Genomic DNA, 26,748 nt, shown 5'->3' on the forward strand with positions numbered 1-26,748 from the left:
GTCACCAAGCAAGGCTTCATGCAGACTTATTAATACAATGTAAGATAATCAATCCAGAAACAGTTATTTTCAGCATGCCCTTTCATTTGAAGTCAGCATCATTAGGGCAGGAGAACTGTTTCAACACAGTCTGCTCATTCACACAGTAAATTTCCATATGTTCCTAATCCCAGAATGGGAGTTATGCACGTGTGCCCAAAGATGTTATCTGGCCTGATCTTGAATTCTGAGGGAAGACACTGACTAGGAAGAAGTTGACTGTATTTGCCAGCTGTACAAAGGATGAATATTGTAAGAGGTATATTAAAATATCTTTATTAGGATTGTAATTAAATATTTTGTTCACTGACTTGAAACCCATATTTCATTGAAGTTAACCAGTTAACCTCAAGAGGAATTTTGTGGGTATCAACATGGTGTTCTGAATACACAACTGGAATTTTTCAGGAAACATATCCTCCCAGAAATAAGATGGCAAGTAGATGTTGGGAATGTGGATAGAGATTTCTGTATAATTTATCATATTCATAACTGGTCTATCATACTTAAGAGGCAATCTGAAAATCAGTGGAAGGTTCCAATTTTGCAGTCAGATTATTGTTCCCAATTTATCTGGAGCCTACCATTACTCAGCCCCCCTGCCTATGAGCTCCCTCTTTCTCATCTTCCCATTGTCCTCCTACTCACATGCTTATATATTCACACACACATAAAGTATATATAAAATATACTTTATTGCTGACAATCCCAGCCCTGGGGATGTCACTTGCAAGAGCGTGCGACATACTACTGCACAGTTCACATTTTACTAGGACTGGCTTTGGCTGTATTGGGGGTCAAATGGACGCTGTAACTATGCAGATGAGAAAATGACTAATAAGCTCCTGTATGAGCTACAAAGTGAGGATAAAAATACGTCAGCATAATAAATAATATTTAAAATGTTTAAGGGGTATCACTGAAGTTACAGTCATCATCAACCCAAACTACGGGATTCTGAAAACACTTACAGCCAGGCTTAACTTTATTCACATGTGTAGTCCCAATGAAATTCACACTGCTAACATCTTTGTTGCTCTTGGGTCTTATAACACCAATGTCTGAAAAGAGAGACACGAAATTCAAATAACTTCTGATCTGTACAATAGCTGTACACATACATCAATCTACGTTGGTCCCTATTTGCTAACTCAGTGATGTGTTGGCAATAATCCAAATTACTGTAAAAAGTAATTTTATCACATGAAAAGTGAAAAAAAAAGATGAAAAAATCAATTTTACAAAAATCAATATTTATCTTCTTCTGTTACATGGCTCCTAAATCAGTGAAGAGAGATAAATCTGAAATCAAATGTTTCATCCACTGCATTTACTTTCAATTACCAGAAAATTTAGAACTGGAAAATTCAAAAGAACAATGGGTCATTTTATCCCATCGTTGATGAAACTTACTAGTATTGTTCCAGAGAGTACATACATCAGGGTTCGGTTTCATGGTTATGACACATAGTGATAGGGAGTAGATATGTACAAAACAATTGCTTTTAATTGCAAGAGATGAAACAAAAAAGTCACTGTATGAAAAAATTGCTTTTTTTGAATGACAATGTGATTTTTTCCTCTCAGTGCAACAAAATCTTTAGGTTAAGGCCTTAAATAATAATAATAAAAACAAAACTAATTGTTGCTGAGTAGTACCTTAGGCCCAGATACTCAAAGATATTGAGGAGTTAGGCACCTAAATACCTTTGAGGGCCTTTCTCACAAGTCATCCCAATGAAGTCAAAGTCCCAGTGCCCTTACCCTGTGCTCTTCCTCCCTTCTTTCTCAGGTGTATGGTTTTACTTTCCTCGCAAACTCTGGGCTTAACTAGCAAATGTTGATCACATCATTATGGGCAAAATTCTATCCAGCCAGTTTTGTGTAATTAGTTTGAGTGCTTAAGAATAAACTAAAACTTTTGCTAGAAGTGTAAAGTTTTAAGAAACTGGAGAAAAATTATTAAAACCAGGCCATCCATAGTAGTTTCTGAAACTTCTGGCAGCAAGTGGCACCAAGAACTTTTGGATAAACAGTAGTTTTGTTAAATGAATAAGACAGCTGGATAAAGGAGTTCTAGATATGATTACATTTGATAAGAGAGGTTTTATACTAAGATTAAGAGATATTTAAAGAAGTTAATACTTCCCTTATTCACAATGTACATTTTAAAAAGATACTTTATTTCAGAATATTCATAGTGACAATGACATATAGCAGTAGTAAGGAATCATAGGCAACATTTGATACATAACATTACTGCTTGCATAAAGTGGTACTACTTTATATTTTATGAAAAGATAATAATAACAGGAGAACCAGTTATCTGGTATGCACTCATAGAACTCCACTGGGTACCTGTATTCCCCTAGAGTCTTCCCTGAGTTTAATTGTACCATTTGTTTCACTAGAAGATAGAGGCCTATAAAATTGCAGCCTCATTAGGTTTTAGGATGTGGAAGTTGATTTTTCTGTCATATGTCAACTATTTCTTACAAGAGAGTAAGAGATACAATCAGCATAATCATTTACAAATTTGGAGAATAATTTGTTAATCTTTCCAGGCAATGCACAGAAACACACCAAAACCTTGAGGGCTAAGAAGTTAATGCTTTGCTGGTTGTTGTGATCTCTTTTAATTTGTCATAATGGCAGGAACAAATCTGTTAGCATCTAATGGTTCTAGTCTATATAACAAATAGAGATATGCTAAACTGACTGTATTCCATCTGTTGATGTTGCTATTCATAGTACTCTATTCATTCAGAATAATAGTCATATTATGTTATGCTATTTTAAGTGGAGTCACATAGTAACATTACTATGTCACATGGCGTTTCACAAATAGAACTTCTAAGAGATTTATGAATATAGTGGTATGTGAATATGATGGTTGAAAGCCAACAATATTGAATTTTAAATGGTTCACTGAATAGATATAAAGAATGAGGAGTACTTGTGGCACCTTAGAGACTAACAAATTTATTTCAACTTTGGCCAAACAGGACAGTCACTACGCAAAAGAATAAATGGACACAAATCGGATGTCAAGAATTATAACATTCAAAAACCAGTCAGAGAACACTTCAACCTCCCTGGTCACTCAATTACAGACCTCAAAGTCACAATACTCCAACAAAAAAAACTTCAAAAAGAGACTCCAATGAGAAACTGCAGAATTGGAATTAATTTGCAAACTGGACACCATTAAATTAGACTTGAATAAAGACTTGGAGTGGATGGGTCATTACACAAAATAAAAACTATTTTCCCATGCTAATTTTTCCCCTACTGTTACTCACACCTTCTTGTCAACTGTTGGACATCCTGATTATCACTACAAAAGTTTTTTTTACTCCTGCTGATAATAGCCCACCTTAATTGATTACTCTTGTTACAGTTGGTATGGCTACACCAGGGGTCGGCAACCTCTGGCATGAGGCTCGCCAGGGTAAGCAGCCTGGCGGGCCGGGCCAGTTTGTTGACCTTCCGACACGGCAGATAAACAAACTGGTCTGGCCCGCCAGGGTGCTTACTCTGGCGAGCCGCGTTCCAGAGGTTGCTGACCCCTGGGCTACACCCAGTTTTTTCTTGTTCTCTGTATATATATATATATATACATATAGAGAACAAGAAAAAAATGGGTGTAGCCCATATATATATATATATCTTCCTACTGTATTTTCCACTGCATGCATCCGATGAAGTGGGTTTTAGCCCACAAAAGCTTATGCTCGAATACATTTGTTAGTCTCTAGGGTGCCACAAGTGCTCCTCATTCTTTTTGTGATACAAACTAACATGGCTACCCCACTGAAACCTGTATAGATATACAGGTTCTGTAGTTATTGATACTGCCATCAGTTCTGGAATCCTGTTTAGACTTCCATACTGTTCTTTATAGATCTGTGTAACTAAATGAAACCAGTGCCTCAAATACAAGACCCTTTGAATTTCAAGTTTTCAGATTTGAATCCTTGAATCCCAAACTTGTATTTTTTCATTGTAATTTGGATGGTGGATGATTTCCTTGGACCCCATCAGTCAAGATAGTGTAAACTTCTCATGCTCATTTGAACTTTGTACATTTTTATCACTTCAGGGCTGAAATCTCTCAAAAGCAGATTGTGTCAGCACGCTGTCTTGTAAGTTCAGACAGCAGCAGACCGCCTCCCACGCCTCTCTCTCTCTCACACACACACACAAATGCCTGCCTCAGCAGCAGCATTCCACAGTAATGGTTTGCTTTGTTTCCCAGAGCAGATAAGCATGCCGGCTGTCAGAAACAGGAGCTTTGAAAGGGGATACCGCATGCCTGCAGCCGAGTTCAAAAAAATGACCAGAGTGGCCACTTGGCTTCAGGGGATTATGGGATGCTTCTGGAGGCCAATCACAGCGCAGTAATGAAACACGTTGTCCACCCTGACACCCGGGCATTTCAGCCAGGGCACAGCAATCTTAATGCTTCTCATGGAGGTGGATTACCAGAAGTGCTGCAGCTGCAGTGTCCAGGTGCTCTAAGTGCCTTGCCAGTATGGACACCTCAGGAGTTAGGGCGCCCGGGGCTGATTTAATGCGCTCTAACTTGCAAGAGTAGCCAAGCCCTTAGAAATTGAATAGGTTGAGATATAAAACTATGATCATATTTTCAAAGGCGACTAATGATTTGGGTGCCCCACAAGTTTTTGGGTGCCCACCAGAGGGTGTGCACATCACTTTCTGAATATCAGGCCCTTTAAGGGTCACAGATTGGCCACCCAGGAACTGACGTATCCCAAATTAATAGTTATTTTTTTTTTATATTTTTATATTTATTTTACGTTTGTTATGAACATAATTATATGGTTGCTTATAAGGTAAGACTCAGCAGTCTCATCATGGGTAAATTGAGTTTACCCACTTCTCATTTGGGGAATATGGAATTTAGGATAGTTCGCCCACTTTTTTTTTTACCACTACAGCACTGGTCAGACTAGATGATGTTTTAGGATAAAACAGGACACATCACACTGTTCGGAAGAGAACCTTTATAGACACACAAACATTCAGAAAAAAATAAAATAAACAGAACTTGGAAAAATACTGAGCATTATTTTTGTATGCATATCTTTTTCCAAGTTTTAACGGTGTGAATTCTTTATAAGCACATCCTGACCCAGCAGCCCCTTAGACAGGTGAGTCTAAGATAAATGCAACTATTCATGGGAACAAAATTACTCATGTGATTAAGTGTTTGCAGGAGTGGGCTGCTTAGATGTACAGTACCAAACTGTTAGGTGATAATTGGGGTAGTCAGCAAAATGTGGAATCTCCAAGGTCACAGCAGCGCTTTCACATTTCTTTTATCTGTTGTAAATAGCTTTGAATTATGTGACCAGACAGCTGGTATCAAATAAAAAAAAAATTGGTATATTATATTAAAACAGGCCATGTTCATTTTTTAATGACTATCATTTTCCAGTGGATTAGATCAGATTCCTTTGTGTTGCATCACAGACCACTGACATGGTATAGAAATATAGCTCATATAGGCTAACAGAACCGGAGGTTCCCTTGATATTCAGCTGCAGAAGTGGAGGATTAGGAGAAGATTTAGGTCTACACTATGGGGGGGGGTCGACCTAAGATACACAACTTCAGCTACGTGAATAGCGTAGCTGAAGTTGCGTATTTTAGGTCGACTTACCTGGCTGTGAGGACGGCGGCGAGTCGCCCGCTGCCGCGCCACTGTCGACTCCGCTTCCGCCTCTTGCCGCGGTGGATTTCCAGAGTTGACGGCATAGCCATCGGGGATCGATTTTATCGCGTTTTCACTAGACTTGCCCTTAGAAGAGGTCTCTGTACCTTAAAAAAAAAATCTAGCTAATTCTGCTTGGATCATGAAGGGGAACATCTTCAAACATTGTATTAATTTACCCTCCACCCAGGGCCGGTGCAAGGATATTTTGTGCCCTAGGCGAAACTTCCACCTTGCGCTCCTCCCGCATATCAGTTCATGGAGGGGAAGATCCCAACGAGCCTTTATAGACCACAGGGGCCAGCCATGCCCAGGGGCTGCTCCCCAGACCAGGGTCCCCCCTCCCCGCCCCATGAACTCCCCTAGAGGGTGCACAGCCCCCCTGTGAGCCCTCCTCACCCCACCCTGGCGGTCCCTGCCCCGAGTCCACTCACTGGCTTTGCTGGGCTTGGGTTGCTGCAGCAATTCAGCATGGAGGAGCTGCCTTCTGGAGGCACCAGAGAGCCAGAGCATTGGCTTGTGGTGGCGATGAGCCTCAGCCATGGAGGAGCCGGCATGGTGCAGGGAGGCAGCAGCACTGCAAAAGCGGTGGCACGGCTAGCAGGGAGCAGCCGCACCTCCCCGCCCCTCTTGCGCAGGCTGCAGCCGGGCACGCCCCTGGGGGCTCCTACAGGCTGCAGCAGATGCAGGCCACCAGGGCATGTGAGCTCGCCACCCCCGCAAGCTGATCCTCTGGCTCTCCGGTGCCTCCGGAAGGGGCTCCTCCCTGCCGAGCCAGGGTACCGCTTTTTTAGGGTTATCATATTTCAACAATCAAAAAAGAGGATAGGGGGAGAGCTCCACCCACATCCACTCCCTCCCACTTCCCGCCCTCCTCAGAATGCCCAACCCCCCCGCTCCTTGTTCCCTGGCTGCCCCCTCCTGGGACCCCTGCCCCTACCTTCTCCCCAGGACCCCAGCCCCTACCTAAGCCTCCCTGCTCTTTGTCCTCTGACTGCCCCCTCCAGAGACCCTCCAACCCTATCTGCCCCCCTAGCACCCTACCCCCTATCTGTTCCAACCCTTATCCACACCCCCGCCCCCTGACAGGCCCCCCGGGACTCCCACACCCCATCCAACCACTCCCCACCCCCTGACAGGCCCCCTGGGACTCCCCTTACCACCATGCCGCTCCAGCCACTGGCTCCACATGGAGCCAAAACAAACAGGCTGCCGAGCCCACAGCTCCTCCCCCACAGCGTGCTGGCAATGCGACGCTGAGGCGGGGTGGGAGGCGGGGGGGAGCGGGGGAGGGACTCTGCCTTCTGGAGGCCAGTGGGAGCAGCTAAATCAGGTCCAGGCTCCCAATCAGCCACGCCGCACTCTGTGAGGGGAAGGGAGGGGAGGGAGGAAAAATCTTGGACCCCCCCAACCACTTGGCGCCCTAGGAGACCGCCTAGTTCGCCTAGTGGTTGCACCGGCCGTGCCTCCACCATATTTCTTTGCATCACACTGGTATCTCTATTATCACTAAGGTCATGCCCCTGTCAGTTCCTTCCTCTGCCCCGTGTGGATATGTAAACCCTAAGGATACCATCCTTAGATCCCAATTCAGCGCAGCATTTTGGCACATGCTTAAAATCAGCACTGGATCAAGGTGGGGGGGAACAGTCATTGTCTTTCCCTGAGCACAGGGACAGTAGTTGGGAGTCTCCTTTGAGCCAGGTGTGTAAGGGCCTGAGAACTCTCCCCCGGGCACACCATGCAACAGCCACTCACAATCTGATTTTCTGGTTAATCCACCTATAGATCTATTGATGCATCTGATAGCATCTTGCCTCAAGGGAAAGGTAAGGATGTAAAACAAAAACTCATTTACTTACTTTTAGCACTCAAATGCACCAGTCTTTTTCCATTGATTGTGCAGTTTCCTTCAAAGATACCAGCACTATACAAAGGTCCTATTGAGAACTGCTGAATCATCATGAGCATTCAGATGCATAAATTAGATGTGAGTAATAGTAAGACATATTGCCTGGCACATGCTCAGCTGGACCTTTAAGAATCTGTGGAAGCGATTTCTATTATTTTATGCTGGTAGTTTCTGCTTTATTTAATGCTGTGAAATAGCCAAACCTGATTCTCTTTCAAGTGCCTTTTCATTGCTGTACTTTTTTCCAGTTCCATGCACAGTAATGAAGCCTGCCTTTATTCCAATATTCTGTCAGGGTTTTTTTTAAAAGGCACTAGCTATGCATCTGTGTATATTGTGGCATGAAGGGGCTTTACAGGCAGTAGGCAATGATATGATGTTGTGGTTTGTACCTGTGACCAGTATGAGTCTGGGTATCAGCTACTTATGCTTTCTGGGCTACTGCTTTTAACTATTAAATTTGAGAAGTTTTCTCTTTAGATATTTGGTGAAGAATTCTTACCAGAAACTTGACTACAAACATGACAAATTCCACTGATAAACTCAGACCCCTTAAAAACATAGGGCTAGATTGTGACTTTAAGCACAGCCCTGAACAAGAGATGATGCATAAATTGCTTCTATCCAAAAGCCATTTTGACTCAGATGGACACCTCTGTTTCAAAGCCACACCTTGCCTTTTATTTGCTCCTGAGGATTATTAATGTACTGATGGCCTTTAAACAGCAGAAAATTGCTACTGCCTCCCATTCTGGCTTAGTTATTCTGATCAGCAAGTAGGGACATGGACTCCACGGTCTGCCCTGCCTCACTCATTCCCTGCCTCTCCTCTCCCACTTTCTACCCTCCTGTCCTGGGGCAGGAATAAGGAGGTAAGAAGCTCTGTTTACTCCTATGCACCTGGACCAATGGACCAGCCTCTTTTTACCTCCTTTCATGCGAGTTACAATTGAGCTCATAATTCTCGGATAAAACACCTTCACACATATGGGAGAATTTCAGTCTGCAGTTGCAAGGTGTTTTTATAGGCTTCCTCTGGCTGCACTTTAAATCAGCTCATAACACAAGGATCCCCAAGTGGGAGGGGAAGATGTCTAACCCAAACAGCTTTCCTGTTTTTAAAGTTTAGGGGGTCATGGATTTAATGACTTCACATGGGTCTCTCACAACTGCTGGCAATGTTGTTGATCTGTATCCCTAATAGGGTGACCAGTCAGCAAATGTGAAAAATCAGGATCGGGAAGGGGGGGGGGTAATAGGAGCCTATATAAGAAAAAGATCCCAAAATTGGGACCGTCGCTATACTATCGGGACATCTGGTCACCCTAGTCCTGAAGCAGATTCAAGTACTCCTGAACCATGTTTTGTAAGGTTTTACACCCTCTTTGCACAGGTGTAAAAGGAGAAAGTTAATGTAGAATCAGGTCCAAGACTTGCAGTGTGGGTAATAACTTCATGTAAGTTTGCCGGAGGAACCCTGATTTGGGAATTCCTTGTTTTTGAATGTTTGATTTTACAGTATATATTATATTCGTGCGGCTCTTTGGTTGATTGGTTGTTTTTTGGTATGGGTGTGTGTATTTTATCTGATGTATATATGAAAATAAAATGTGAATTGGTAACTATATAATTAAACCACCACTAGGAAATGGCACAATTTTCAACTTAACTCATTGATCACAAGATATGTGAGCACACATAGAATTTAAAACATATACATATTATGCAGACATGGGAAGCAATTGGGCTTTGGAAGAATAATAAATGTGTCTAATAGCCTATTAGGCAAGGTTATTCAAGGGAACAACACAGGGATCATTCAGGAAACAAATATTATATGGCACAATGGAGAAAATGAAATACAGAAAAGGGAATGTGTTTTGACAGGCTAAATGGCCTTTACTCTCCCCACCCCCCAAAATAAGCTTTTGTTTTTATTTATGTCTCTCCTTAGGGAGAATGTGTCCTTGTTGCATATTCCTTTTAAAATGTCCTGTAAAATGATTATGGCACCTGCTGCAGACCAACTTCACTGGTTTATGGCTGCACAGACAGAATGGTCGCGGTGTAAATCTACGAGCTGCCAAAATGTTCACACATACTATCCTGGAATTGCTGGTGATCTTCTATTATTTGACTTTAAATATTTTACGCTCCTGACACAAATCCAATATTCCTCGCATGGTTGGATGATGTTTTCAGATTCCAAGGTCACTTGCTGTGGTCAGTAGTTCATGAACCCTGTAAACAAACATTTTCCAACATTGTATCTTGCTTCGATAGCATTGTGTAAAAGGATCTCTTTCTTGAACATAAACCTGAGATTCTGACACGACTATGGAGAATTTCCACAAATGACTTCTTTTTTCCAGTAGCTTCTTTCTTTCAACAGTGTGTGTAAATCTGAGAGAGATACCATTCTCTAAATCTGAGCAGTATGCCAAGTGTTTTGGAAACAAAGTCAGGTAACTCTGAACTCTGTCCATTGGGTAAAGTTGTAGTTTTGTTTATCTGTCAACTAATTATGTAACAAAAGTAAAGGGTCATAAAGTACCTATCGGGCTTTCAGCAAGGGCCACAATGCATTCATCTACCAAAGATGTTACTCTTCATACATGCTACGCCATCTTACAGCTTTTCTTTTCTAAATGACTTTTTTTGTTTATAGATGGACAGAAACATTTCCATAAACTTGCATCTAAGAGGAAGCAGAGGCTATTAGAGCACAGGGCTGCCAAAGAGTGTGATATTGGACATGTCAGCTACTCCTACCATGTCTCAATTTTTCCATCTGTAAAATGCACCTAACATTTCCCTCCCTCAGAGGGGTGCTGTGAGGCTTAGACCATTGATGTTTGCAAAGCACTTTGAGGTCTTGAGATGAGAGGTATTATAATAATTCTTTGCACTTTTATAAGAATAAATACAAATATACCAAACATATAACCAATTTTACTATGATCACATGTCTTCATATCTAGAACTGCTTGAAAATTTATCTTTTTTCATAAGGTTTGAAATTTTCTGTTTTTTGACAAAATGATTTAGAAACAACTTTTATGTGCCAAATCATTGAAAAAAAATCAGAAAATAGCAAAACAAATTTTGAAGAAAATGAGTTTTTTCATTGTAGTGTTATTTTCTTTACATAGCCTATCATTTTATTTTTATTTATGGTTTATTTAACTTTATTTTATTCCTTTCCATGGCCACATATGGAGCATGAGCTTTCATTAGTCTGTCCCAGGTGGTTTTCCTGACAAATTACAGTAAATATACAACCCAAAATGAGCATAAGTAATTCAAATGGTTCCTTCTAATGTGCATTACATTGCACTTCCTAGTCCATTATTCATTTTACCTATATTTGTCACGTCCAGTACTTAGGTATTTAGTCTCTTTGGAATCCCTTATAGTCTTCTCATGTTTTCTCTAAGCTACAAGTCATGTCAACTGCAAATTTTACCCCTCATTGCTGACCTTTTTTCCTTCTCTGTCCTTCTCCTACAGATCCTTAAGGTATCCCATTGTCAACTTTTTCCATGCTGGAAATTGATAATCTATTCCTGTTTTTATAGCGTCTTTCTTCGCCAGTGTCTAATCCATGACAGTACTTTCCCTCTCACCCTGATTCAACTTAGTTTCTTTAATAGTGTCTCATGAGGGACTTTGACAAAGATTTTTTAAAATACTGAATCAGTTATATCAACCAGTTTTCCTTTTTTCACTTTTTTGCAGACATGCTTCAAGGTTGGACAGGCAGGTTTCCTTTTAGGAAACACTGATGGTTTGTCCCTTTCGCATATCATATTAACCTTAGTGTTTCAAAACTCTCTTTAATAATTGTTTCAGCTGATTTACCTGGTACTGAAGTCAGGTTTAGTAGTCTGTTATTCCCAGGATCATCCCTAGAGCCATTATGAAAGATATCTGCAATATTTTTACTCTACAGTAAAGTACCTGTTCTTAGCAAGATACTGCATCTTTTTGTTAGCAGCTCAGATACTTCATTCTGAAATTCCTTATGAATTCTTGAATGAACATTATTCAGTCCTTGTGATTTATTGCTCTTGTTATCTGGGGTTCCTTCAACCCAAAGCTCTTAGTAACTTTTACTCTACGCGAGGTGTTGTCAGGAAATAAATCAAGGGAGACATGGCCGTCCGACTGATAGATGGCTGGCACAAACAGGACAACACAAGAGTGCTTTCACTAAAAGCTAAACTTTACTTAGTCTCAAGCACTCACACACATCTGCAACAGGTTAGTAAAACACCCCGAACCCTTCACAATTACAGAAGCTGAGTGTGGCTCTCGAGTGGCACAGCAGCAGCCCATTTGCCGGTGGGGAACACAAGATGCATCCAGAGGGAGAATCCAGTCCTGAAGAGTCCCCCTACCTCAAACTTTTCTCCCGTATTTATACATTAGTAATAGAATGACATGTCCCTTAAAAAAAAAAAACGTTGCTAAGCAAGCAGTTTCAATGGTCAAGCAAGAGGTTTCCTTGATTATTCATTAGCCAAGTGTGGGTTTTTCCCAGAGTTTGCAGCCTTGAGACCCTGTTAGACACATTCCTGAGGGCACATCCTGCTCTTCTAAAATGTATGTATCAACAACTTCAACACAATTCTTATCAGGAAGGATGCAGGGTCAAGCTGCCTTCTCTGTGGCACCCAAAACCCCCTCCCCTCCTGCCTTGGTCAAACTGAGCTTGCTAGATGGCCACTTTACGGCCTGCTGACTTGGCTGCTTTTAGCAATAAGCCATAGTGGTTTCAGGCACTTTACTGGCTTGCCAAAATCTCCCCATACACTCTTACTTTATCAATTTGTTCTAGCACCTCCACTTTTTGCAACATAGTTTTAATTAGCTGAAAACAAAAGAGAAGACTCATGCAATAAAATCATTTTGCTTGTCTGCACTGTTCTTACCTTCTCTTCCTTACTCCATAGAATCAGGAGACCATTGATTCTATCACTCACTTCCTGCTTCTGATAAAATCTTTGTTTCTTTTAATATGCTAGTTTATTTGCTATTCAAATTCCTCTTTAGCTCTCAAAATGTCCATCTTAAATTCTACTTTCCATAGTTTTTATCATTAACTTATACTAGCTGTCACCTCCTCTAAGCGCCAACTGAGGTACATTGTGCATATGCTAAGAAGAAGTGACATTTTCAAATTCTAAATACTCTACATTAGTGTTTGTTGAATTACAAGTAGATTGTTAAGTGGCAGTGCCAGGGGACTTCATTAACACATACATTTTTACAGCATAAAATAAGAAGGTAAGGATTTTCTTTCTAAATTCTGAACTATAAATATACAACTAGCATTGCTTCAAATTATGCCATCTATTTTTATTACAATAGTAAAATAATTGACCTAATAATGCAAAAATTTAATCTTTTATATACGTCATCCAACACAAGCTAAAATTAACTCCCACATCCAAAAGTACTATTTGGATTTCTCTTTGTCCATCTGACTCACTAAAAAAAAGTATAACTGATCCAAAACTGTTCTGTAGTCAGTTCAAACACTTTAGGCTTCTTGTTCTTATGTCTTGCTGCCTATGCCTAAATTTTCTGGCTTTCAGTGATCAAGAACAGTGAAAATGACATGATGCTTAATCATGGAACTTCTGCATTTGATTAATGGAGCTAGACAGTGAAAGGGAGTTAAATATTCTGGCATGTTAGGGACAGGCAGGAAGACATTAGAATGAGAAGCCTAAAACATATGACCTGACCACAGAACTGTTTTGGATCTCTCTCTCCCCCTCCATCTGTGGCACAATGAACATTTAGTTATTTAAACAAAGTGGAACCGCTCCAACAGGAGAGCTTGAGAATGCGACAGACTGCTCTGTAGTCTGGTGTGTAAGGTACTCATCTGGGATGTGGGAGACCTGCATTCATGTCCTGTTCCAGATCAGCCCAGCGCAGGATTTGAATCTGGATGAGTGTCCTAGGTGAGTGGTTATTCTAGGGTTCGTATGCTCTCTCACACCAAGATACGCACCCAGAAACTTTCATGATAAAAAGGTTCAGTTTTGAAGAACTGGTATTTTTCAACAAAAAATTTGTAATTGAAAAAATCCTGACCAGTTCAACTCCCCACCCTGATTCACTTTGTACCATATTCAGGTAGTTTCATTAAAATGAGTGGAACTACTAGAAAGGGTGGAAGAATCTGGCCTTTTAGTTACAGTTGTATTGTTAGGTTCATTAGGATTGGATTCTATTAATAATCTCTTTTCAATAAATTAGTCTTTAAAATAATATTAGAGGGCCTGATGTTGCTGCCTCCCCTTTCCTGTCTTCAAGCCACACAATCCATAAAATTGATGCTTTCTGCTTCCTTTTCCTACAGATTCACATTGTCACTGTTACCTTCCTTCTTCCCACCTTCACTGCTTTTTCTTCCTCACCTAGCCACCCATAAATTCCTCCACTCATTACATTCTCCAGTAGTCTTCTTCAAACACAAACAAAGCATTCTTCTCTCCTGTTCTGGCAGCTCTCACCTGCCATTCTGGTGACTTCTACAAAACTAGAGTGGCTGTCAGCTAACTTTACAAGAAGGGAGATACAGCAGGCAATTGCCTGCTGTATTTCATAATTCATAGGTCTGATGACACATGAACTGACATTTTCCCCATGGTTACAAAATGTTTAAAAATATAATAGAGTCCATAAAAATATTTCCAAACTTCAGAGAAGTGGGAAAAGTTTATCCGTTATTCCAATAAGAATAAAACTAACCTTTTTATAGAAGAAATTGCCTTTACACTTGTCTTTTCATTAGAACACCAGAATTCACCTTTATTTCAATTAGCAGTGAATACTCATGAAATACATTTTTATATAATCAAGCATCAACATTACTGAGAGGCCTGCTGGTGTGCCATCAGCAAGGTCAAGTGCTCAGAAGCACAGCTTAACAAGAAATGCATTTTTATAAGCCTTAATTAAAATTTATTTTATACTATTTTATTACAGTGGTAAATTTCAGCCTGCAACATTCAGAAGGAGAAAAAATCCAATGAAAGAACAATTTTTCATATTCAAGCCTGTGGCAAGGAGAGAAACTACATCACCTTTAGTAACTCCTTCAGTCCTGGATACAGATTCCTTCTTCAAGTGGCTACAATATAGTCATGACAATTTTAAGGACCTGATACTTCAAAATTAGCAACCATCTTCTGGGACACACTTAACTGGAAAACACTGTGGGCTATGGCTCCATAGCGGTCTATCCCATACAGCAGAAACCTACCCTTACCATTGACATCTAGTTTTAGAAAATGGCTCTCAGGTTGCAAATATACTACAGGGCCCTGTAGTAGGGTGGGTAACTCCTATGAGGTGTTGAGCATCTTTACTGAGTACCTGGCAGATTGGCTCAAAATATCCAATTCCTGAAATGAATATTCTAAATTCCCCCCCCCCCCTTCTTCTTAGGGCTGAGACTGAATTCAATTCAGATGCAACTCTCCTTTGTAGTGGCAAGTGGGCAGAAAATATTAATCTTTCTCAAACTGCTGGCTATCAGTGCCTTACACATTTTCCCTCCATAAGAATCTTATGTATCTTCCCTCCCTTGTCCTTACACCAAGATTCAGAAGGTCTTGGATGCTTGGGAAAAGCAGAGGTGAAGGTAGCATAACTCAATCACCCTTACCTTCTTATAATATAGCTCATTGAGTAAGCAAGGGAAACATATTAACACATATAAGGGCTATAGCAGAATTCACTCTCTTTTGGCTGGAAGAGCACAGGGAGGGATCTTTTGCAGCACGAAAAGAATAGATGCTTTTGATCTGAGCTCATCTATATACTCACCCAACATAAAAAAATGTAAAATCCCCCAAATGATTTTTTCTTTAATACTGTTTAGAGGACAGATTTTTTTTCCCTTTCTTTCTTTCTCTCCCTCACTCACTCGAAAAGACAATTTCTATATCCAGAAAAAGGATCAGATAATCAATCAATACATTTTGCAGTAAGATTATTTTTGTTTTTGTTGTCCATCTATGTGTGAAAATTCTTTTTAACTAGTGGGGTTGCATAGGTGTAAATTAGGTCACACTTTGGCCATTTACACATAAATTTGAAGAGAATTGCATTTCCCTTTTAGGGCATGAGATAGCTGCTGACCCAGCAGTTTCAAAAGGATTTCCATGCTTCAGGGTCATGAAGGACAACTGCTGTTCTTTGGAGGATGTTCCCTCGCCTCAGGAACATGCTTAGAATGCCTGATTTAAAAAAAAAGTATTTGTAAAGCCTGGCTAAGCAATGACTATTGGGAACATGAAAACAATGTACAAAGTCTAAAATGATGGAAACCTAAAGGAAAGATGGTTTACCTCACTGCCCAGCTGTCTATGTTTCTTATTGAAGACTGACTTTTTTTAATTCAACAATCCCAACAATACATATAAAACGATGGGGACTAAATTAGCTGTTACCACTCAAGAAAGAAATCTTGGAGCCATTGTGGATAGTTCTCTGAAAACAGCCACTCGACATGCAGTGACATTCAAAAAAGCTAACAGAATGTTGGGAATCATTAAGAAAGTGATAGATAATAAGACAGAAAATATCATATTGCCTCTATAAAATCCATGGTACACCTACATCTTGAATACTGCATGCAGAAGTGGTCATCCCATCTCAACAAATATATATTAGAATTGGAAAAGGTACAGAAAAGGGAAACAAAAATGAGTAGGGGCATGGAACACCTTCCATATGAAGAGAGATAAATAAGACTGGGATTTTTCAGCTTGGAAAAGAGATGACTAAGGCACTATCTGATAGAGGTCTATAAAATCATGACTGGTGTGGAAAAGTAAATAAGGAAGTGCTATTTACTCCTCATAACACAAGAACTAGGGTTTACCAAATGAAATTAATAGGCATCAGGTTTAAAACAAACAAAAGGAAGTATTTCTTCATACAACACACAGTCAGCCTGTGGAACTCCTTGCCAGAGGATGTTGTGAAGGCCAAGTCTATAATAGGGTTCAAAATATTCATTGAGGATTGGTCCATCAATGGCTATTAGCCAGGATGGACAGAAATGGTGTCCCTAGCCTGTTTGCCAGAAGCTGGGAATGGGTGATGGATCACTTGATTACCTGTTCTGTTAAATCCCTCTGAAGCACCTGGCATTGGTGACTATTGGAAGATAGGATACTGGGATAGATGGACCTTTGGTCTGACTCAGTATGGCCATTCTTATGTTAATTATTTGTGCCTGTTTGAATCATCAATAATAGTAACCCTCTTCATGTATCATCAGTAAATTCATTCCTCCTCGTTGATATATTTACAAAAGCTTTTCTTATTTCCTTAAAATATTTAGCTAGTATTAAGAGCTGGTCACAGTATTCCAAGTGTCTTTTTCTCATGTATAAAGGGTCAAATATTTCACAATTTTTGTGTAAAAGAAGTTCCCATATTTCAACCAGCTGTAGAGCCAATTGAAAAGTTATGCCTTTTGATTATTTTGATGAAAAGAGGACATATTTTTGCAAAAAGCAATATTTTTTCCAGACCAATTCCAATATTAATACATTTTCTAGTTTTGCTGATTTTCCCTACAAGCCTTAGTTGCCTCTACATATTGTTTTGTTGTTGTCTTCCTCTTTTTCATTCGTATCACACAAGGCTTTGAACAGACACTTGTGAATCAGTTGTTCCTTGCATTAATCTTTTCAGGGAATTGTGGTTTGTTGCACCTTAATTGTGTCTTTATCATTCCCCAGCCTTCTTCCACACTGGTAAGTTGTAATAGTATCTCCTAACAGATCTTTCTTACTAAATGTGTTAATTCCTTCAAATTTGATCTCTGAAATTTAATATCGTTGTGCTGCTGAATTTAACTCATTCCTCACTATGCTGGATTCAAGAAGATATTTTGCTAATAGCCTTCATATTCTCAGTCAATTTATTTCTATTGGTAAGAAAGCAGAACCAAAAGAATGGTTCCTCCTTTAAGCAGAGTATTAACTTTAGGCAAACAACAGTTTTTACAAATAAAAAAAATCTTTCATGATGCATGTTTGCCTGCATTTGTTACCCACCGGATATCCGATTAAATAAAAACCTATGCAATTACGGTAACTTGTGTTTTTCAGTATCTGAAAAGTTGTTGCAAAAATAGTTTGTTTGCTTTCTCTGTAACAACATTATCTGTAACAAATACTCCCTGCCATTTCTCATGTCTTCCATGCCCTGTATCCTAACTCAAAATAATTTTCCCTTGACACTAATCATTGTTAAACTGTATCTTGCTGGCATTGTAGATATGTTTGTTATACTATATAACAGCACCCCTCCATCTCTTCTTCCCTATCTCTCTTATATAGTTTGTACTAATCTCTATTGACATCCCAGTTATGAGAATCATCCCACCAGGTTTCAGTCATGCTCACAAGATCATAACTGCCCTCATTTAGCAATGTTTTAGTTCTCCTTGCTTGTTTCTGAGGCTTCTTGCATTTGTGTACAACTACATTCATGCCTTTCATCATCACCCTTCTTTTATTTTACAACAATTCTATCTTCTGATTTGTTTTGAGATATTATGGGGCGCTGTGCTTAGCAAAAAGGATTAGACATTTGTATGGATAATAAGAACATCTACAGTTACAATAAAATACATGCTTCAGAGTATGATCAACCACTACCTGGCATTAGGAAGAAAATTACTCTACCACATACAAGTCCATTATGGGGGAAAAGGACATTTTTGTCAATAATGTCCATTATTGCTGTCAGTGAGAACTGCTGGATCCCAAGGACTTTTGAAGATCAGGTTACTTATTTAGATGCCTAAAGATGGATTCAGAAATCCAACTTTAAGCACTTATTTTTTTAAAAAAATCTTGACCTAAACAATGGAAATGACTGCTCTGAAGCCATGTCTCAATATTTTACAATATAAAACAATCAGGTAAATCACACTACACGAAAATCAGGGAAATAATGCAAATGACGCCTCCTTCATTCAGACTATTTAAGATGGACCGATTCTGCTCCAGGTACATTGTTTAGCATGTATCAGCACAAAGTAAAAATAAATGAGCAAGAAAAGGAGAGTAGGGAACCTAGATGCTGCATTACCGAGAGTGTTGCTGAGCAGCCACCAAGTCAATACCACCTAGCAACAAGAAAAAGGCCATGTCTCTACAGATATGTTGATTATCCACCTATACCCTGCCCACATTATACCCACCACTCCTGACAGGAAGGTAGCAGGCTCCCAAAGGTTTGAGTCTTCTACCTTATGCCAAGGAATATACCTAAAACTTAACTTCAGTTGCATACACATAGCCTAGATGTTTTCATACATGTGGTCCAGTGCCAACAGCGTTTTATTCACTGCTCTATAATGCACAATATGTTGTGTTATTGTCAGGGATATGGCTGGGGTCTCTTACTGGCAGCTGACCAGATTGCTGAGGAGGGTGAGGGACCAGCCACTAATTCACCAAGTGCTTTAAGCTTCCCTGGGTCTCAGCCAGGGCCGGCTCTGGCTTTTTTGCCACCCCAGGGAAAAAAGCCTCCCGCCGCCTGCCGCCCCCCCTCCCCCCCGCCTCCACCTCCCCCTAGCGCGGCACGGGAGGGTACCGAGCCCGGCCGCAGGCCGCTCTCTCCGACCAGCCAGAGTGCTGGGGGGAGGGCGGCGAGCCTGCCATGGCTCCGCTGGCTGCCGGAGCCCCGGGAGGAGGACGGAGAGCCCGGCCATGGCTCCGCTCTCCCCGGCGGCCAGAGCGCCAGGAAGAGGGCGGTGAGCCCGCCGCGGCTCCGCTCTCCCTGGCGGCCAGAGCGCCAGGGGGAGGGCAGTGAGCTGGCCGGGGCTCCGCTCTCCCCGGCGGCCAGAGTGCCGGAGGGAGGGCGGAGAGCCCGCCGCGGCTCCACTCTCCCCGGTGGCCAGAGCACCGGGGGGAGGGCGGAGTGGCGGCCAGAGCGCCGGGTGGAGGGTGGGGAGCCCGCTGCGGCTCCGCTCTCCCCGGCGGCCAGAGTGCCGGGGGGAGGCCGGAGAGCCCAGCCGGGGCTCCGCACTCCCCGGCGGCCGGAGCCGGAGCACCGCGCCGCCCCCCTCCAGGTGCCGCCCCAAGCACAAGCTTGGTGGGCTGGTGCCTGGAGCCGGCCCTGGTCTCAGCAGTCTGCAGCAATGTTTGCTCCCTTGGCCTCACTGGCACATTTCCTGGGTGCTGACTCTGAGTGTAACCCTTTCATATAACGAAGCCCGCTCTTGCCTTATACCCACTAGACCAGCACTAACCCCCCAAGATACCCCAGGAGTTTAAACACATTATCTCTCACAACTCCACCCGAAGACATGAGCTTTCTGGTTGGCCTTTTCAAGGCACCATGTAAGTTGCAGCATATAACACATTAAGACCCGACACATGACTCAAACACAGCATTGCTCTTTAATAGCATAAGCAACACACAGATCTATACAAATATAATAAACCCTACACTGGCAATGAATTCCACAGATTGACAGCATTATGTGAAGAAATATTTACTTATGTTTGTTTTAAACAGGCTGACTATTAATTTCATTTGATGATCCCTGGTTCTTGTGTTATGTGAAGGGCTAAATAACACTTCCTTATTCACTTTCTTCACACCATTCATGATTTTATGGACCTCTATCACAGGAGTCGGCAACGTTTGGCACACGGCTCGCCAGGGTAAGCACCCTGGCGAACCGGGACAGTTTATTTACCTGCTGACGCAGCAGGTTCGACCGATCGGCTGTCTTATTATCTATCACTTTCTTAACGATTCCCAACATTCTGTTATGTGTCGAGAGAGAGAGAGTGAGAGAGAGATGGGGCAACCAGAACTGCACGCAGTATTCAAAGTGTGGGCATAACATGGATTTATATAATAGCATTATGATATTTACTGTCTTATGATAAATCCTTTTCCTAATGGGTTCCTAACATTCTGTAAGCCATTTTAACTGATGCTGCACATTGAACAGATGTTTTCAGAGAACTATCCACAATGACTCAAAGATCTCTTTTCTGAGTGGTAACAAACAGCTAATTCAGACCCATCATTTTGTATGTATAGTTGGGATATTTTTTTCCAATCTACATTACTTTGGATTTATCAACAGTGAATTTCATCTTCCATTTTGTTGCCCAGTCACCCAGTTTTGTGAGATCCCTTTGTTCTCTTTGCAGTCAGCTTTGGACTTCATTTTCTGGAGTAATTTTGTATCATCTAAAAATTTTGCCACCTCATTGTTTATTCCTTTCTCCAGATCATTTATGAATATGTTGAACAGGACCGGTCCCAGTACAAATCCTTGACGGACGCTGCTGTTTATCTCTTTCCACTGTGAAAACCGACTATTTATTCCAATGCTTTGTCTTCTATCTTTGAATCAGTTACTGATCCATGAGAGGACCTTCCCTCTTATCCCATGACTGCTCAATTTGCTTTGGTGAGGGACTTTCAGAAGCCTTTGACAAGGTCCGAGTCCACTATATGCATCCCAGAGGAGTACTCTAGCTTCCAGGCTATAGATTCATTTTCACTGTCTTTGCCCCAATGACTACTCAAGTATTTTGTACCGAGTGGAACAGCTTTAACAGGAGAGACTGAGAGAACTGTGCCCCTGAATACTCCGTAGCCCAGTGGTTAGGGCACTCACCTGAGAGGTAGGAGACCCAACTTCAAATCTCTACTCCCCATTAGGCTGAAGGCTGAATTAAACGAGGCTTTCTTCTGGCAACTAGCAGAAGTTGCTAGATCGCAGGCCCTGGTTCTCATGGGAGACTTTAATCACCCTGATATCTGCTGGGAGAGCAATACAGCGGTGCACAGGCAATCCAGGAAATTTTTGGATAGTGTAGGGGACAATTTCCTGGTGCAAGTGCTGGAGGAACCAACTAGGGGCAAAGCTTTTCTTGACCTGCTGCTCACAGAGAAGAACTAGTAGGGGAAGCAAAAGTGGATGGGAACCTGGGAGGCAGTGACCATGAGATGGTCGAGTTCAGGATCCTGACACAAGGAAGAAAGGAGAGCAGCAGAATACGGACCCTGGACTTCAGAAAAGCAGACTTTGACTCCCTCAGGGAACAGATGGGCAGGATCCCCTGGGAGAATAACATGAAGGGCAAAGGGGTCCAGGAGAGCTGGCTGTATTTTAAAGAATCCTTATTGAGGTTGCAGGAACAAACCATCCCGATGTGTAGAAAGAATAGTAAATATGGCAGGCGACCAGCTTGGCTAAACAGTGAAATCCTTGCTGAACTTAAACGCAAAAAGGAAGCTTACAAGAAGTGGAAGATTGGACAAATGACCAGGGAGGAGTATAAAAATATTGCTCAGGCGTGCAGGAGTGAAATCAGGAAGGCCAAATCACACTTGGAGTTGCAGTTAGCAAGAGATGTTAAGAGTAACAAGAAGGGTTTCTTCAGGTATGTTAGCAACAAGAAGAAAATCAAGGAAAGTGTGGGCCCCTTACTGAATGAGGGAGGCAACCTAGTGACCGAGGATGTGGAAAAAGCTAATGTACTCAATGATTTTTTTGCCTCTGTCTTCACGAACAAGGTCAGCTCCCAGACTGCTGCACTGGGCAGTACAGCATGGGGAGAAGGTGACCAACCCTCTGTGGAGAAAGAAGTGGTTCGGGACTATTTAGAAAAACTGGACGTGCACAAGTCCATGGGGCCGGATGCGCTGCATCCGAGGGTGCTAAAGGAGTTGGCGGGTGAGATTGCAGAGCCATTAGCCATTATTTTTGAAAACTCATGGCGATCGGGGGAGGTCCCAGATGACTGGAAAAAGGCTAATGTAGTGCCCATCTTTAAAAAAGGGAAGAAGGAGGATCCGGGGAACTACAGGCCAGTCAGCCTCACCTCAGTCCCTGGAAAAAATCATGGAGCAGGTCCTCAAGGAATCAATTATGAAACATTTAGAGGAGAGGAAAGTGATCAGGAACAGTCAGCACGGATTCACGAAGGGGAAGTCATGCCTGACTAACCTAATTGCCTTCTATGATGAGATAACTGGCTCTGTGGATGAGGGGAAAGCAGTGGATGTGTTATTCCTTGACTTTAGCAAAGCTTTTGATACGGTCTCCCACAGTATTCTTGCCGCCAAGTTAAAGAAGTATGGGCTGGATGAATGGACTGTAAGGTGGATAGAAAGCTGGCTAGATCGTCGGGCTCAACGGGTAGTGATCAATGGCTCCATGTCTAGTTGGCAGCCGGTTTCAAGCGGAGTGCCCCAAGGGTCGGTCCTGGGGCCGGTTTTGTTTAATATCTTTATTAATGATCTGGAGGATGGTGTGGACTGCACTCTCAGCAAGTTTGCAGATGACACTAAACTAGGAGGCGTGGTAGATACACTAGAGGGTAGGGATCGGATACAGAGGGACCTAGACAAATTAGAAGATTGGGCCGAAAAAAACCTGATGAGGTTCAACAAGGACAAGTGCAGAGTCCTGCACTTAGGACGGAAGAATCCCATGCACTGCTACAGACTAGGGACCGAATGGCTAGGTAGCAGTTCTGCAGAAAAGGACCTAGGGGTCACAGTGGACGAGAAGCTGGATATGAGTCAACAGTGTGCTCTTGTTGCCAAGAAGGCTAACGGCATTTTGGGCTGTATAAGTAGGGGCATTGCCAGCAGATCGAGGGACGTGATCGTTCCCCTTTATTCGACATTGGTGAGGCCTCATCTGGAATACTGTGTCCAGTTTTGGGCCCCACACTACAAGAAGGATGTGGAAAAATTGGAAAGAGTCCAGCGGAGGGCAACAAAAATGATTAGGGGTCTGGAGCACATGACTTATGAGGAGAGGCTGAGGGAACTGGGATTGTTTAGTCTCCAGAAGAGAAGAATGAGGGGGGATTTGATAGCAGCCTTCAACTACCTGAAGGGGGGTTCCAAAGAGGATGGAGCTCGGCTGTTCTCAGTGGTGGCAGACGACAGAACAAGGAGCAATGGTCTCAAGTTGCAGTGGGGGAGGTCCAGGTTGGATATCAGGAAAAACTATTTCACTAGGAGGGTGGTGAAACACTGGAATGCGTTACCTAGGGAGGTGGTGGAGTCTCCTTCCTTGGAGGTTTTTAAGGCCCGGCTTGACAAAGCCCTGGCTGGGATGATTTATTTGGGAATTGGTCCTGCTTTGAGCAGGGGGTTGGACTAGATGACCTCTTGAGGTCCCTTCCAACTCTGATATTCTATGATTCTATGATTCTATGAAACCCAAGCCTCCCACATATTATGTGAGTACCCTAACCAGTGGTTTAAAAGATATCAGATGGGCACCACCTCCTCCTTTGGCTGGTTTGTGAATCTAACCCCCCTTTTTTTTCCTGGCCAAAACTATTCAGCAAATGTGTGTCCAATTCATGAATAATTTTAGTAGTCTCAAAACTGTAGTTTTCAAGTGAATTAACTATTTGTCTGGAGGAAAAAAATAAAAAATAAAAAGAAACCTGCCCCGCTCTACCCTACACATATTTCCTTGACTCAGTCTCCTCACTACCAGGAATATTCTTTGGGCCACCCAGAGTCCTTCTGTTCCAGTGAGCGGCTTGTGTTCTGAACCATGCAGAATTCTCTCCTCAGCTTGCCTTCTGTGACTTGGCTGTCTGCTTCCCTCCCCTCTTCTGACCAAACTTACTGTTTGTCTCTGTCTTCTCTCCCTGAGACCTTTACAAACCTTGCAGTCCCTCTGTCAAGTGACTCCTGGATCGTCCTCCGCAGGTGATCCCAGACCTTTGCTAGATGACTTCATTGGTGCTAGGCAACCTATCCACGGAGAAACCACGGAATCTATTGTTTAGGGCTAGGAGAGCACTTAAAGCAATAACTCTCTATTGTCAGCCCTTTGCCACCAGTCTTTGGAATTTCAGTCCAGCAGGGAGGTAACAGCACAACAGAGAAAATAAAGAACCTCACATCCACAATGTAGTTTGCTGTCTGATAAAGATACATACAGAGAGTTCAGCCTCACACAGAATTCATAAACAGACCAATCCCTAAATTATTAGAAATTATGGCCTAAAGTTGCAAATAACTATATACTAATGTAGTACATTTAGTATTGTAAAATTAACATTTTCAGAGCAGACATTTCAAAATTCCTGCACCAACTTTAACTCTCCCACATTACCCTTAATTAGGGGGGAAGGGATAGCTCAGTGGTTTGCACATTGGCCTGTTAAACCCAGGGTTATGAGCTCAATCCTTAAGGGGGCCACTTGGGGATCTGGGGCAAAATCAGTACTTGGTCCTGCTAGTGAAGGCAGGGGGCTAGACTTGATGACCTTTCAAGGTCCCTTCCAGTTCTAGGAGATGGGATATCTCCATTTAAAAAAAAAAAAAAAAGCACTCCCCATCTAACATGCATTACACCAACCAGCAAATTGTGATCTCCTACACTACTTCTGGACCACAGACCCTACATTACCTCCCCAGTATAGGCTCATATCTTATTTTTATTAATACTGATCAGAGAGCAACCTGCTCCCATCCATCCCATATTGCCCATTTTATCCTCCAAATATTGAACCAATCACTCACCTGTAAAAACAGGCCAAAGATCAAATTTTAACCATCTCTACCACATACAGAAGATATAAAACCTAAATACCATACACATCCTGACTTAGGAGTGGTGCAAATCATATATGCAATAGGAAAGAATGGTAGGGAGAAATCAGGAGTGGTAAGATTGATAGAGGAACCTTAACAGCAAACTTCTTCACTTTCAAAAAAATTAATTTATTAAAACATTTTAGCTTCAATGTTCTACTAAATTAAAGTGGATTTACCACCTTATTTTTTGTCCTAGTTTATATAGTATTCCCCCCCCCACCATATTGTGAGTTAAAGGCAGAGATCAGTATTGACTGAATTGCCTTGTTTTGCTGGTTGCAGTTAAACCTTTTACACTATTTACACAGTAAGCTTTTTGTATTTATTTCTTTATAAAAAGGTCTGCCAGTTACTATATGAAATGGTTTATCGCTTTCACTGCCTAGCTCTTTTCACCCCATCATATACTCTGAAATCAATATTCTGTGTATTTCCAACTCTGGAAATTAGAGAAATAAGGTGATCTTCGATCTGATCATGCTTGTCTCTTTTCCTAGTCTTAGAGTTTTGAAGGTTGGCACCCTCTTGCTCCAGTTAGAAATGCTATAATAGGTTGCAATGTGTTTGCCATTGTTAGTTCTGAGGTGACAATAATAGGGTGGTGGCCCTATTTCAGAGATATTACAGACAATATTACCCACAGCAACTTTTATCTGTTTTTGTCTTTCAAAGAAAATGGATTTTAGGTTGTTTTTTTTTTTAATCTTCTATTTATAGAGCTGGCTATTATTTTATGTCCCTATTTAGAAATCCCCATGTTGTCAGAAACATAATAATTACCTATTCCTCTTGGAAGAAAACCTTTTTCTACATTTGTTCTAAAATGGTATTTAAGTTTTCCATCTGGATTAGCTTTTTGCTTTGTTTTGTTTTCATCTTGAGGATCACAGTCTCTGTATCTAATTCACATTTTGACCTGAGGAGTTTAGTTAATATACAGAAAGATACAAGAGGCATTAACAAAATAATGCATTGTCTTAATGATCCCTCCCCCTTACAAAACAAACAAAGAAAAATGCATCTGCTTCCAATTTTTAAAGAGAAAATTATAAAATAATGTATGCTGGATTCTATCAAGTGATCACAGAATGATAAGAGAATTCCCTACTGCCTTTCACTACCTGTAAACAACATTTTGAGTACACATTGCAAGAATTATGTTTTGCATAATTAGAGATAATCATCATTCAATAATTTCTATGTAATAGTTCAACGGATTTTAATTGTTTAATGTGTTATCTAAGTTTCAGGCATCAATTATAAAAGATGGAACAATTTTCACTGTTCTCCACTTACTAATGTTGGGTTTTAGTAACATGATTACAAATTGAAGTAAAGTTTTTAAAATATATGTTGTGTATACTTAGTCTCAGTTATTTGGTGCCTCCATGATAAAGTTCAACAG

The sequence above is a fragment of the Chrysemys picta genome, chromosome 1, assembly GCF_011386835.1.
Source record: "Chrysemys picta bellii isolate R12L10 chromosome 1, ASM1138683v2, whole genome shotgun sequence".
In the NCBI taxonomy this organism is placed as follows: domain Eukaryota; kingdom Metazoa; phylum Chordata; order Testudines; family Emydidae; genus Chrysemys; species Chrysemys picta.